The sequence below is a fragment of the Macaca nemestrina genome, chromosome 8 (genome assembly GCF_043159975.1).
Source record: "Macaca nemestrina isolate mMacNem1 chromosome 8, mMacNem.hap1, whole genome shotgun sequence".
Lineage (NCBI taxonomy): Eukaryota > Metazoa > Chordata > Mammalia > Primates > Cercopithecidae > Macaca > Macaca nemestrina.
Window position 1 is genome coordinate 17,543,320 of NC_092132.1, and position 13,770 is coordinate 17,557,089.

General features: G+C 42.6%; 1 long non-coding RNA gene across 1 annotated transcript; it reads left to right on the forward strand.

Annotated features, from left to right (window-relative positions):
- The first annotated feature begins 3,001 nt into the window (after positions 1 to 3,001).
- Positions 3,002 to 12,736, forward strand: LOC105492791 (uncharacterized). Its single transcript, XR_011606451.1, has 4 exons — positions 3,002 to 3,106; positions 10,851 to 10,969; positions 11,335 to 11,535; positions 12,608 to 12,736. It is a non-coding gene; the product is annotated as an uncharacterized lncRNA (long non-coding RNA).
- Positions 12,737 to 13,770: the final 1,034 nt, after the last annotated feature.

The following is a 13,770-nucleotide window of genomic DNA, read 5'->3' on the forward strand; positions in this document are numbered from 1 at the left end:
AAAAAATACTACAGATGTGAAGTGCTCTTTTCATCACATCAGGGGGTACATGATATCCAGTTGACATCAATGGTGACGGATCTCAGCTTTGAACACTTGGTTAGAGAAGTGTTTGCCAGATTATTCCATCGTAAAGTTATTATTTTTCAAAGGGATTACATGCTGGGGTGTGTTGTTACGATAATTCCTCCTGTTTGTGCCTTTCTAAATCTCATTTTTTCCTATTTTTTTGGACTGTTTCCCAACTTTAGTCTCTTGCTTTGACAATCCATTGTAATACTGCTTTCAGATTGACAGTGCTAAAGCAAAGTTCTAAATTAAAAGTTTTGCTTTTTTTTTTTTGAGACAGTTTCACTCTTGTTGCCCACCACCAAGCCTGGCTAATTTTTGTATTTTTAGTAGAGACTGGGTTTCATCATGTTGGCCAGGCTGGTCTCAAACTCCTGACCTCAGGTGATCCACCCACCTCAGCCTCCCAAAGTGCTGGGATTACAGGCATGAGCCACTATGCCCAGCCCGCTTTTTAAATTCTAAGAATCTTCCTATGTCCTGCTCAAATGCCCCATCTTCATAAGCTTTCCCTGGCTCACTCTGTAAACTCCTATGGTATTAATTCACTCATTCATCCCTTTTAGTGAGCACTACATAGGCCCTGGGACACCAAGATGAACCAGACAAAATCCTAGTCTCATGAAACTTGCCTGTAGGGAGATACACAATAAATCTAGGAAACCAATAATTTAAAAATAAATATGTAACATTGGTCTTCTCCGATAACCATGTTCTTGTAGTAGAGGTGGTGGGTTCTAATTTCCATGCATCTCAGTTAACTAATCAGCTGAGAACTAATTAGTAAATATATATCATGCATGTACCACGAACCAGGAATTGTGGTAGATGTCTACCATAGAATTTCTGGCATTGCTCTTGGAGTCACTGAAAGCAAATGCTGTATCATCCAACCCATTCTATCATTAAATCATATAACAGGGACAGGGGAAGGGCTGCTTATTGGTAACAGAGCTGGGACAATGATCTATGTTCATATACTTCTAGCTTGGGGTTCTTTTCAATCTGTCCATTGTTCTCTTGGCTAATGAAAAGGAATGGCTGTCAGACTTGAAAGGCAAAAGGAAATGTACTGTCTCAGTTATGGAGATGAGAGGTTGGGATGACATTTACCCAGAGACTGACCATTCTCTAGGGTCAGATTATGAGGCCAGTTGGTATCCTGTGAATTGAGACTTCCCTGGAATTAAAGCGGTAATCACCAAACTTCCCCATTTGACCTAAGACCAGACATCCTATCTATTTATTTGTTTTACATTTCCCCTACTGGAATATAAACTCCACAATGGCAGAGTCTTTGTGTGTCTTCATTTCTATATCTGAAGCACCTAGAACAGGGCTTGTTGTTTAGTAGGAGTGTAATACATAGCTATGTATGAACACTGACTTGGGAAAGACAGAGAAACCATGGTCAGTAATATTTTTTTATAGGACAACTTCACTGTGTCCTTTACTTTACTCAGCATATTTATTGGCTGGGGCTGTCAGTTATATGCAATAGAAACTAGTATCTAATAAGCCTAAGCAAACAAAATATTATACAACACATTTTAAAAACCTTAAATTTGTTGCTTACCCAACTCCATGTTTCCTTCAGGTACAGTTGGATCAAGGGTTTGATCAACTCCTAAAAACTCTGCCCTCTCCTCTCGGCCCTGCTTTCCTCTGGGCTGGCTTCATTCTCAAGCAGGCTTTCTCTATATGGTAGTGGTTGGTTACAGGAGCCAAAACCTTCCCTATTTTGTTTGAGGACAGTGGGAGTTGGGTTTCTGTCACTTGCAAAAAACGAAATGCATTGACTAATACTCTTTTACCTAATCAGAGCCTGACATGGTGCAGGTATATGAAATGAATGCAATTGAGGCTGCACTTGAGGAATCTGAGTTCCTATGTTACCTTGGATCCAGCTCATGGATCATCTCTGCCTAAGCTCAACTTCAATGGCTTATTAATGAGATTCCACCCTGGGCATATTTCACGTAACAATATAAGCTTATGTGATGGTTCCTCCTGTGGGAATCAAAAGGCCTATGTGTTAAACACTCAGTTTGTTTGAAAGTCTCTGAAATTAGAATATTTCTTTTGTTCTGAAGATAACCCATCATAAACCAGTCGAAAAGGTGGGTGTTCTCAGTTTTTCTTAAATGTGGAGGTGGGAGGATCTCCTGCATTTTTTTGGAAACCATCATACGAGGGCTGCAGCGGTAACCTCCAGATTTTTCAGGAGTAGCCAGAGATTCTAAAGATCCCCATCATGACTCAAATTTCAGGTGTTACTACTTTGTTGAAGAAAGCATTTTGCAATTGCTTTTACCTGTTGCTACTCCCGAAAGGCCTATACTAAGGTTCAATGGTGTTCATTTTTTTACAGAGACATTAAAAATTCAAGAATGAGGCCAAGGAGGCCGGGTATGGTGGCTCATGCCTGTAATCCCAGCACTTTGGGAGGCTAAGGCGGGCAGATCACTTGAGGCCAGGAGTTTGAGACCAGTCTGGCCAATGTGGTGAAATCCCATCTCTACTAAAAATACAAAAATTAGCCGGGCATGGTGGCATACACCTGTAGTCCCAGCTATTTAGGAGGCTGAGGCACAAGAATAGCTTGAACCTGGGAGGTGGAGGGTGCAGTGAGACGAGACCATGCCACAGCACTCTAGCCTGGGTGACACAGTGAGACTCTGTCTCAAAAAAAAAAAAAAAAAAAAAAAATGAGGCCAAGGAAAGTTGGGGAGTGTCTCACAGTTGTACTTACCACCCACCAAATACCCAAGGGGTTGCCTATGTCTCCTGACTTCCCTTGCAAGAAGACTGGCACCAGTGATTGGTTCTGGCCATGGGCTGTGAGGGCAATGATGCATGTTACTTCACAGCCAAGGTTATAAAGAGCATTGTGCCTCCTCTTTTTTTCTTTTCTTCTTTGGGGTGACCATAGAATTGTTCTATTGGGATGATGGAACCACAGGATGAAAGAAGTCTGAATACTGGAAGTACCAAAGAAAGCTGCACTGCAGAGTTGCTTGACCAGCAGTGGACTTGTGTGAGTAAGAATCAAATGTTTCTTTTTTCTTTCTTTCTTCTCTTTTTTTTTTTATAAGCCACTGAAATTTCAGGCTTTATTTATTATTGCAGCATAGCTTAGCCTATCTTGAGCAATAAAAGCCTGCACTTCTCCTCCAGCAGATTCTTTGGATGGCTGCTGGCTGAGATTTATTTAAACTAGGACAAGATCATCTCATAGTATATATTCATTCATCTTCCAGTTCCTGCTTTTCAGGTTTTGCCTTGAAATTACTTTGGAGCAACACACCTGGCTTGAATCATAGCTCTTCTACTGATTTGCTGGTTAACCTTGAGCAAATTGCTTTACATCTCTGAACCTGAGTTACTTCATCAGTAAAAAGTTGAAAATAGTTTGGCTTATTGAGATATTCTACCATTCATTGCCTTTTGGCAAGCTTCTTATCTTTCTCCACTTCAATTTCTTCATCTGTTAAAAAGAGAAAATATGGTTTCTTATCTCTCTAAGTTGTCCTAAGGATGAAATGAGAAAATACAGAGAACCCAGCCATTGTGCACACTTAATGTCCTTTATTGCTACCTTTTCAATCCATTGAGACCTCCTAATTTTTGCTATCACTCTCTGTGTTATTCCTTTCTTTCCCCCTTTCTCAATTCAGACTTAATATAGAAAATCTTCTCCTTTTTAAGGAATCCTTGACTCTTTTGAGGTTGGTATGGTGTCACTGATAAAGAACACAGTTTCCAAAATAACTCTGAGTAAGAGAATGTGTGTGTGTGTGTGTGTGTGTGTGTGTGTGTGTGTGTGTTTAAACTACACCCAAGTTATGAAAGGAAACGGTTGCTGGGAGTAGAGGGCAAAGTTAAGTCCACACCTGAAGAACATACTTAATATACTGATAAAGACTGAAGGACCTAATCATTTGTCTTGAAGAAAACTGAAAGAGTTACCCTGATAAACAGACCAATTTAGAACAATTAAAATCTCAGCCACTTATCTGAAGCCAAACAAGAACAACCTCACTGAGGCTGAAGGTGAGAAGTCACTTAAGTAGAAACTCAGGGAGCAGGATTCCTTGAGAAGGAGGAAATTTACAGCAATGCTTTTCCTCCCTGGTCCTCCATATGTACGAGCAAGGCGTGTACAAGATAGACAGTAATGAGCAGGAGTGACCTGTGTGCCAGGTAGGAGTCAGAAGACAAGAACGGCCGAAAACAACCCCAGATAATGACAGCCTGGGTTTGCATACAGATTTTCTTTCTTTCTTTCCTTTTTCATTATTTTTGCTTGCACTTTGTGGTTATCCTTGGAAAGATTGGCGCCCCAGAAGGAAGAGTAGAAAGAACCAATTGACTGTTCTCAAAACAAAACAAAACTCAACAAAGGCCCTTTCTTCCTCAAAGACTATTCCCATGGAAAGTAACCAGCGAGCCCACTTGGAATTACCTGACTGCAAAACAATGCCACTTTTATTAAAGGGAGTTAGTTTTCCACTCGCCCAGTTTAAACATGGCTCCACAGAAATTGCCGAAGCCTTCCAAAAGGACGCTGTCCTCAGACTAGAGACCCAGGCAGAGAAATTAAAGGCTGACAGGAGCACTTTTTTTTTTGAGTGAGCCAAAAATACAGGTTGAGAGGGAGGCCTCTCTTCTCAAATTATGTTAAGAGTCAGATATGTTGTTCAGATCTCTACTGTTGAGCCATGAGAGCTTGTTCAACAGCCTTTTCTCCAGCACTCTGAAAGGGGTATGTTGCTTTGGTTCTGAGGACATTTTAAACCAGCCCAGCCTTTTTAAAAAGCACATTTAGATTTTGTGTGTGTGTGTATGTGTGTGTGTGTCGGGGGTGGGGGGTTCTGCAGAGTATATATACTTAATAAAATGTATTTGTGTTGAGATGGGCATGTTTGCCATCTTTCCTTCTGAAAAATGCACATCGCCTTTGCGCTCAAGGCAAGGAAAGAAAAACCATGGAGGCATTGTGAAAAAGAATCCCGTCCCAGCTGAGGGAGGAGAGCAAGGGATTTGTTTTCTTCTCTAATTAAAATCAGATATGAGCGATCATTATAGCTTTTTGTAGTTCTTTCATTCCGTATCTCAGGAATCCTTCAAATATAATAACCCAAGAGAGGTATGGAAGGTTTATCCCATAGAGCTACAGGGAAATAGAGACTTTTTTTTTCCCCCCAAAAGCTAAATCTGAAAATGTGACTAGAGAGCTGTGTTAGGAGCTGCTTGATTATCGTGAATTGAATTCTTGATCAAACGTGCACTTTGTTTTTTTTTCGTTTGTTTGTTGTTTTGAGACAGAGTCTCGCTCTGTCACCCAGGCTGGAGTGCAGTGGCACAATCTTGGTTCACTTCAACCTTCCCCTCCCAGGTTCAAGTGATTCTCCTGCCTCAGCCTCCTGAGTTGCTGGGACTACAGGTGTGCACCACCACGCCTGGCTAATTTTTGTATTTTTAGTAAGGATGGAGTTTCGCCATGTTGGCCAGGCTGGTCTCAAACTCCTGATCTCAGGTGCTCTGCCTACCTTGGCCTTCCAAAGTGCTGGGATTACAGGTGTGAACCTGAATCTTAAAATAATAATTAAAAAAAAATTAACAAAGCCATCAACCAAGGGTTCTCCTAACTCCAGCCTTTGCAGAAAAGTGATTCATTGCCATTCAATCTTTTTAAAGATGAGTAAGATTTCTTCAAATCTTAGTGTATTTTATTTTGTAAAAGAAAAAAAAAAAGGCGGAGATTGGTGGCTCACACCTGTAATCGCAGTACTTTGGGTGGCCTGGAGTTTGAGACCAGCCAGGGCAATACAATAAGACCGTGTGTCTACAAAATTTAAAATTTGGCCAGGCGTGGTGGCTCATGCCTGTAATCCTAGCACTTTGGGAGACCAAGGTGGTCAGGAGTTTGAGACTAGCCTGGCCAGTATGGTGAAACCCCATCTCGACTAAAAATACAAATATTAGCCACGCATGGTGGTGGGAGCCTGTAGTCCCAGCTACTTGGGAGGCTGAGGCAGGAGAATTGCTTGAACCTGGGAGGTGGAGGTTGCAGTGAGTCGAGATCGTGCCACTGTACTCCAGCCTGAGCGACACAGCAAGACTCTGTCTAAAAAAAAAAAAAAAACAACAATTGCCTGTAGAAAAAGATGTTAGCCAGGCAAGGTGGCTCACGCCCGTAATCCCAGCACTTTGGGAGGCTAAGGCGGGTGGATCACTTGAGGCTAGGAGTCTCTCTCTACTAAACATACCAAGTACCAAAATTAGCTGGGTGCGGTGGCACATGGTAATCCCAGCTACTTGAGAGGCTTAGGCACGAGAATTGCTTGACCTCTGGAGGCGGAGTAAGACTCTGTCTCAAAAAAAAAAAAAAAAAAAAAAAAAAAAAAAAAATTAGCCAGGCATGGTGGCACATGCTAGTTTTTTACTCAGGAGGCTGAGGTGGCAGGATTGCTTGAGCCTAGGAGGTCAAGGCTGCAGGGAGCTGTGATCACACCACTGCACTCCAGCTTGGGCAACAGAGTGAGACCCTGTCTCAAAAACAATACAAAACTAAAAAAGAACACTATCTACTACACTTCTAAGTCAAAATTCACATCAAGACTTATCATGCTGGTCCTCCAACCAAAGAGACCCATCTAAGTGAAATTCAGAGATGGCTGAAATTCTAAGATGAATTCTCAAAAGAAATGGGGCTGGGCGCAGTGGCTCACGCCTGTAATCCCAGCACTTGGGGAAGCTGAGGTCAGGAGTTCGAGACCAGCCTGGTCAACATGGAGCACATGCTGTGCAGATATGGCTATGAGAAATAAGTAACCAACATGGACGTTGATGACAAGTTTTGAGACACTTTGTAAACTGTGATCTCTGTACAATACATTTCAATACTTTCACTCAGAGGTTGACTGGAAGCTAAGAGTATTCCATCCCACCTTGCTTCTTGCAGCCTAGAGGCTGGCTGATCTCATTTGTGCATGATTTAGTTTCTCAAGAGCTGCAGACGAAATGGCATCTGATCATTTGTCTCCTGCTTTCTATGTTGCCTCGCATTAATTAAAAGCATTACTCTGTAATTCTCTCATTTATGCAGAAAATATCTTGCTATATATATACCAAGTCAAATGTTTGGCAGTGGTGGCACACATAAACAAGACCTGGCTTTTAACCCTCAAGACACTGTATCTATAAAAAATAATTAAAAAAAATTAGTGGGGCATTGTGACACACACCTATGTTCCCAGGTATTCAGGAGGCTGAGGTGGGAGGATCATTTAAGCCTGGGAAGTTGAGGTTGCAGTGAGCCGTGATTGCACCACTGCACTCCAGACTTGGCTACAGAGTGAGACCCTGTCTCAAAAATTAAATAAATAATAAAAAATAAAGTGAGAAACATGCGTGCAGAAATGACTGCAATGAGAAATGGTGAGTGCAATGAAGGGGGTTAAAGCCATAGTGCATGGTGGCCTGAAGGTGTCTGCAGTCAGCCTCGGTCTTGTGATTCTCTCCTGTTTGTCATTTCTGTGTCACAGATTGAGGGACATTATAAGAAGTGCTTGGGCCAGGTGCGGTGGTTCACTCCTGTAATCCCAGCACTTTGGGAGACTGAGGTGGGCAGATCACAAGGTCAGGAGTTTGAGACCAACCTGGCCAATATGGTGAAACTGCGTCTCAACTAAAAATACAAAATTAGTCGGTCATGGTGGTGGATGCCTGTAGTCCCAGCTACTTGGGAGGCTGAGGCAGGAGAGCTGCTTGAACTTGGAGGTGGAGGTTGCAGTGAGCCAAGATCGCGCCACTGCACTCCAGCCTGGGGAAGAGTGAGACTCCGTCTCAGAAAAAAAAAAAAAAAAAAAAAAAGAATTGCCTGTAGAAAAGATGTTAGACAGGCCAGGTGGCTCACGCCTATAATCCCAACGCTTTGGGAGGCTGAGGCGGGTGGATCACTTAAGGCCAGGAATCTGTCTCTACTAAAAACACCAAAATTAGCTGGGCATGGTGGCGCATGGTAATCCCAGCTACTTGAGAGGCTTAGGCACAAGAATTGCTTGAACTCTGCAGGCAGAGGTTACAGTGAGCCAAGATCGCACCACTACACTCCAGTCTGTGCGACAGAATGAGACTCTGTCTCAAGAAATAAAAATAAATAAAATAATAAAAATAAATAAATAAATAGAAAAGATATTGTGGAGCATGTTGTTCATTTTTTTTTTTTTTAAAGACAGAGTTTCACTCTGTCACCCAGACTGGAGTGCAGTGGTGTGATCTCCGCTCACTGCAAGCTCTGTCGCCTCCCGGGTTCACGCCATTCTCCTGCTTCCTCAGTAGCTGGGACTACAGGCACCTGCCACCACACCAGGCTAATTTTTTGTATTTTTAGTAAAGACGGGGTTTCACCATGTTAGCCAGGATGGTCTCCATCTCCTCACCTCGTGATCCTCCCGCCTCGGCCTCCCAAAGTGCTGGGATTGTAGGCATGAGCCATGGAGCCCAGCCTTTGTTCAATTTTTGTACATTGTGTGCCTCTTTAGGAGAACCCTAGAGGCAATTGTCCACCTGACTTCAGAATCAGAAGTAGCTCTAATTTTCCTGAGAAGTGGTGCAGTTTTGCCTTATGGTTGCTGACTGAGACTGGATCAGGTTCCCTTTTTTTGTATCAGCTGCTGGTACAAAATAGAGAGTTGAGAGCCAAAATTGTACCCCTAGCACCTGTCAGTAACTTAAGGTATGTGTAGAGCAACAGACAGGGTCTCGCTCTGTACTCTGTTGTAATTTCCTGCACTTGGTTTTTATTTTTTTTCTTTCATTTTCCATGCCTTTTGTGTCATTTTTGCTCTATTTTTAAAAAACCTCCATAAATATCTCTAGTATAAGGCAGACTATACACATGATAATACTATATAATGATAATAACAAAACCCTCCCTGTCTCAGGAGGGGACAAATGATAGGGGAGGTGAACTGGATAGTGGAGCAGGATATTTCAGGCAGAATGAACACCATCTCAAAAATCAAAGAAATGTGAAATGGACGCGAGTTCTGGCTTCCATTTTTGTGTCATGAAAGGAATTCAACTAACAACACATTCCCCCTTGCCCCCTTAACATTGTCTTCTTGTTTTATCAAGTGCATTCTGGATATTTCTTTTTTTTTTTTTTTTTTTTGAGACGGAGTCTCGCTCTGCCACCCAGGCTGGAGTGCAGTGGCCGGATCTCAGCTCACTGCAAGCTCCGCCTCCCGGGTTCACGCCATTCTCCTGCCTCAGCCTCCCAAGTAGCTGGGACTACAGGCGCCCGCCACCTCGCCCGGCTAGTTTTTTGTATTTTTTAGTAGAGACGGGGTTTCACCGTGTCAGCCAGGATGGTCTCGATCTCCTGACCTCGTGATCCGCCCGTCTCGGCCTCCCAAAGTGCTGGAATTACAGGCTTGAGCCACCGCGCCCGGCCTATTCTGGATATTTCTAATGTCTTCGATTAGGATGAACAAGCTTGGAGGAGATACTCACAAAGTAGCTTTCTCCAGCTTACACCATCCAACCACTTCTAAGTACACTCTGGGGGCTTGTTAATCCCCATGGCCCTAGAAGAAAACTCAGGCAGGCCCCAGGACTTGCCTAGGCTCTTTTCACTTTATCGTAAAGCAATGTCTCAAATGGAGGAATTAAACTACCTGTTCCCGTGTAATTCCAAACTGATTACAGTTGAGGCTTTTGCCTTCTGCTAGCTCAAGAGGGAAGCCTCAACTGGAGAAGGGCTAGAGATAGTTTCTTCTATCTTTGCTAGTTTTTCCCTCCCCCATCTCCCCAGGGATGGAGTTCAGGGAAGGAGTGAGTAGAGGAGCAAGAAAGTTATTGCTTGGCTGACTTTGGCATGGAGATTGTAGTGCCATGGGAGCCCCTAGCATCCACTTTTTCACTCCATCTCTTGCTTCAGCGACCAGCTGTAATGGGATTCGCTTGGAAACATAGCGTATTCTTTGCTTTCTGCTCTAGGGCTTCCTTGCTTCCACCCTGCAGCATCCCAAAAGAATCCACTCAGCCTTTCTGATGCATGCATGAGAGCATTATAAACCCATAGAGCAATGTTTGGCCATCAGGGTGGCAATTGGAGGACAAATGATTCCTCTTTCTTTGTCTTAGAAGGTCAATCTTGCAGAGCATCCTACAAAGCTCCTTAGCAAGCCCTCTGGTGAGATTGAGCCCCAGTTGCCCACAAGCAATGAGTTCAATGATGCAACCTTGTACCAGCTCTTTCTCCTCCCCTTTTACTCTTTCTAACTCCCATTTTTTTTTTTTAGTGGTCATTTCCCAAAACAAACTACCTGCATGCAAACCCTTGTCTTAAGCTCTGCTTTTTGGAGGAACTCAGGCTATTGGAGAAATCTAGCAATTAGATATCCGTTTAGTTTTTGCAGCAGTTTAGAACTTACTTTCTTACAGATGCTTTTATGAGTTCATTAGGAAACCCTATCCCTGAGGACCTGACATCCATGGTTTCCTGACAGAGCAATCACCTCTTTATTTCCATGGGTCACTACTTTCACCTTTGGCTGCTGAGGCAGGAATGGCTACATAATTTGTGAAGCCCAGTGCAAAATGAAAATGTCAGGATCCTTGTTCAAAAAGTATTCAGAATTTCAAGAAGACAATGTCAGTGCATTACACTCAAGTGTGGGGTCCTACTGAGTGGAGGACCCTGTGTGGCTGTATAGGCTTCATTTTCATGAATCTAACCCCTGGTCCTTTATACCCATGTTTCCAATTAGGTAACTCCACATCAGGTCTCTCCCAGAGAGCTCCACATCTGGCCCATGAAATGCTGCATCCTTTGCCCAGCACTCTGTTGACACTACTGCATTAGCCAGCCTTTTCTAGATTTCTCAGTGTAAGTCATATGCAATGCATGAGTTATTATTATTATTATTATTTTAGAGGTGGGGGCTGCACTATGCTGTTCAGGCTGGTCCCGAGCTCCTGGGCTCAAGTTATCCTCCTGCCTCAGCCTTCCAAAATGCTGGCATTACAGATGTGAGCTACTGTGCCCAGACTGCATCAGTATTTGTGCTAGCCAGACCTCCTAAAGGTCAGCAGTGATCCTTGCCTCTTGATTTTTATGACCTCCTATAAAAATTTAGCCCTGACCTATGTGACCAATAGAATATGGCAGAAATAACAAGGCGTTACTTCTGAGGGCAGGTCATAAAAGGTATTGTAGCATTTTGGCTTTGTTTTCCTGATTTGCTTACTCAGGAGGAAGCCAGCTACCATCCCTACAGGACACTCAAGTAACCCCACGGAGAGGACATTGCAGAGAAGAACTTGTCGAAAGCCAGTACTCACTCTGCCATCTATGTGAATAATCCACCTCTGAGTGGATCTTCCAGCCCACATCAAGCGTTCATATAACAGCAGTCCTGGAGGACATTTGATTGCAACCTTGTGAAAACCCAGGTAGGAACTGACCAGCCAAGTTGCTCCTGAATTCCGCAGGCATAGAACCGTGAGAAATTACAGATCATTATGGTTGTTTTGAGTCACTGAGCTTTAGGATGATATGTTATGCAGCAAAGGATAAAACACAGTATTAGAAAGCAAGCCTTCCTTTAGGTAGGGAACAGCTCTTTTCAAATAAATCTTCAAGCATCCTGTCTCTCCATTTCCATGCTTCCCATGGACCAGGCATGGCTGGTCATCTCTGAGAGACAATTTGAAGGGTCATGTTAGATCCTGATGAAGCAGGCTGCCTGGAGGGACCATCTAACCCTAGGAGACAAAAGTTGCAGTTGTCTGGGTAGCATTCATCCTGTTTATACACTCAACTCAGTGTGAGAGATTTTAAAAATTTAGTATGAGAGATTTATATGGATATCTTTGCCACTTTTCATTTTTTATTTTTCTTTCTTGTTCTAAGGTTTCATTTTAGAATATGCCTCAACTTTCATTTTCACCGCCAGTTACATTTTCTTACCCAACTTGAAAATCAATGGGACCAATGTCTTAGGATATGTTCCTCCTCCATATCCTCAATGATACCATCTCTATGAATTGGTTTCAGGAAATCTTCTGCGTTGCAGAGCTTAACAGATTTAGTGTAACAACATTCTTATGACAGCCAAATTGGGTAGCCATGGCCTTGGAACACTGAGAAGTCAAAAATAGTAGGAATATTCATTATAAAACAGAAGTCTGGAAAGCTGCCCATGTTCTGAGAAAAACCTTTTAGCCAAAGAACTCAAATTCCCATTCAGATTTTCATGGGTAAAATTCCAAAAAAAGTCTTTTTTTAGCAGACAGACAGAGAGAGAGAGAGAGAGAGAACCACTTTTGTAGCTGTGACCTAATTCTGCTAATAAGGAATTTATTACTGAGGACTAGATAATTTATTTAGTATCTAATCACAGACTTATTTTCATGCAACAAGGACCTGGGATTTGTTGGAGCCTTCGGGGAACTACAGTACTAGTTACTGCTCTTCTCTAACAACCTGTGTGACCTCTCTGTATCTCGTTCTCTTTCTCTGCAGGAGTCTGAGAATATCTGTTGACCAGAGATAAACTATCAGGAGGCTTTGAAGTGCTGTAAATGCTTTACCTATTTGAGGTTTCATTATTATTTTGTCTTTTACATTTAGTCATTTTCTGGAAGGGGGGAGAAAAACGGCTTATGTGACATTATAAAAACATTAAAAGTCAAATAAAAAACAAGCCAATGCATGATGACTGTTAAGCAAGTTTCTGTTAATTGAATCATATTTCTCCATTGATTTGCATAAATAATGATGATTGGTTTCCATGGGGGCAGGTGGCTTGCAACGAAGCAAAATCACACTCAAAATTGCAGGAAATCTGTAAGCAGTCATTTAAAATACAAAAATAGGTTATGGATATATGAGTGTAATGTGACAGTGAACCTGCATGATTCTTTGAAGGAAAGTCTTTAAAGAAAGTCTTTAAAGAAAGGAAAGTCTTTCTTTGATCCCAAGACTTTCCCTCGAGTCTGGAGAACGTAGGTTTTACTGCTTATTATAGAAATAAGGTATTCCTGGGTAAGGATGGAAATTAGATGTGTATCTCAGGGTTTGGTTGGAGAGCAGAAGGTACACTATAGAATCCAGGGAGTAAGGGCTTTATTCAAAGGACTTAGGACTATAAAAGACATTTGGATCTCTATCATGGCTATACTCATCCTGAAGTGCCATAACAGAAGTTCTGATGAGCTCTAATGCTCAAGAATGTGTGAAAATGCCAACCTAATGTTCTTAGACTATGGTGGGAAAGCTGGTGGTTCTCAGGAACCATGTGGGAAGCTGCATGAACCACTCAGGCCTGGCTGCAACTACCTCCAAGGCTATTGACCCCACCTCCTCTGTGCTTTCTGGGTCTAGCCAAGTCCTTTCATTGGCAGACTCTGCTGGGAACCACATGGAAAGGGGATTCTAGGAAATAAGCCCTTCGAATGGGAACTTAGAAGGGAGAGGGGATGATGCCGAATCCACAGAGGTCTGTGTTCGCTCTGCTGGAATCACTTGGGTCATCTCAGTGGCCTCACCCGCAATGTTATGAAGGTGGTATCATTCATCTCTTTATTTTCTTTTGAAAAAGTGTGGCTCAGAGAAGTGAAATAACCAGCCTAGGTAATACAACTGGTATTTAGCCACTAGAATTCATACTTGGGGCTATCTGGGGG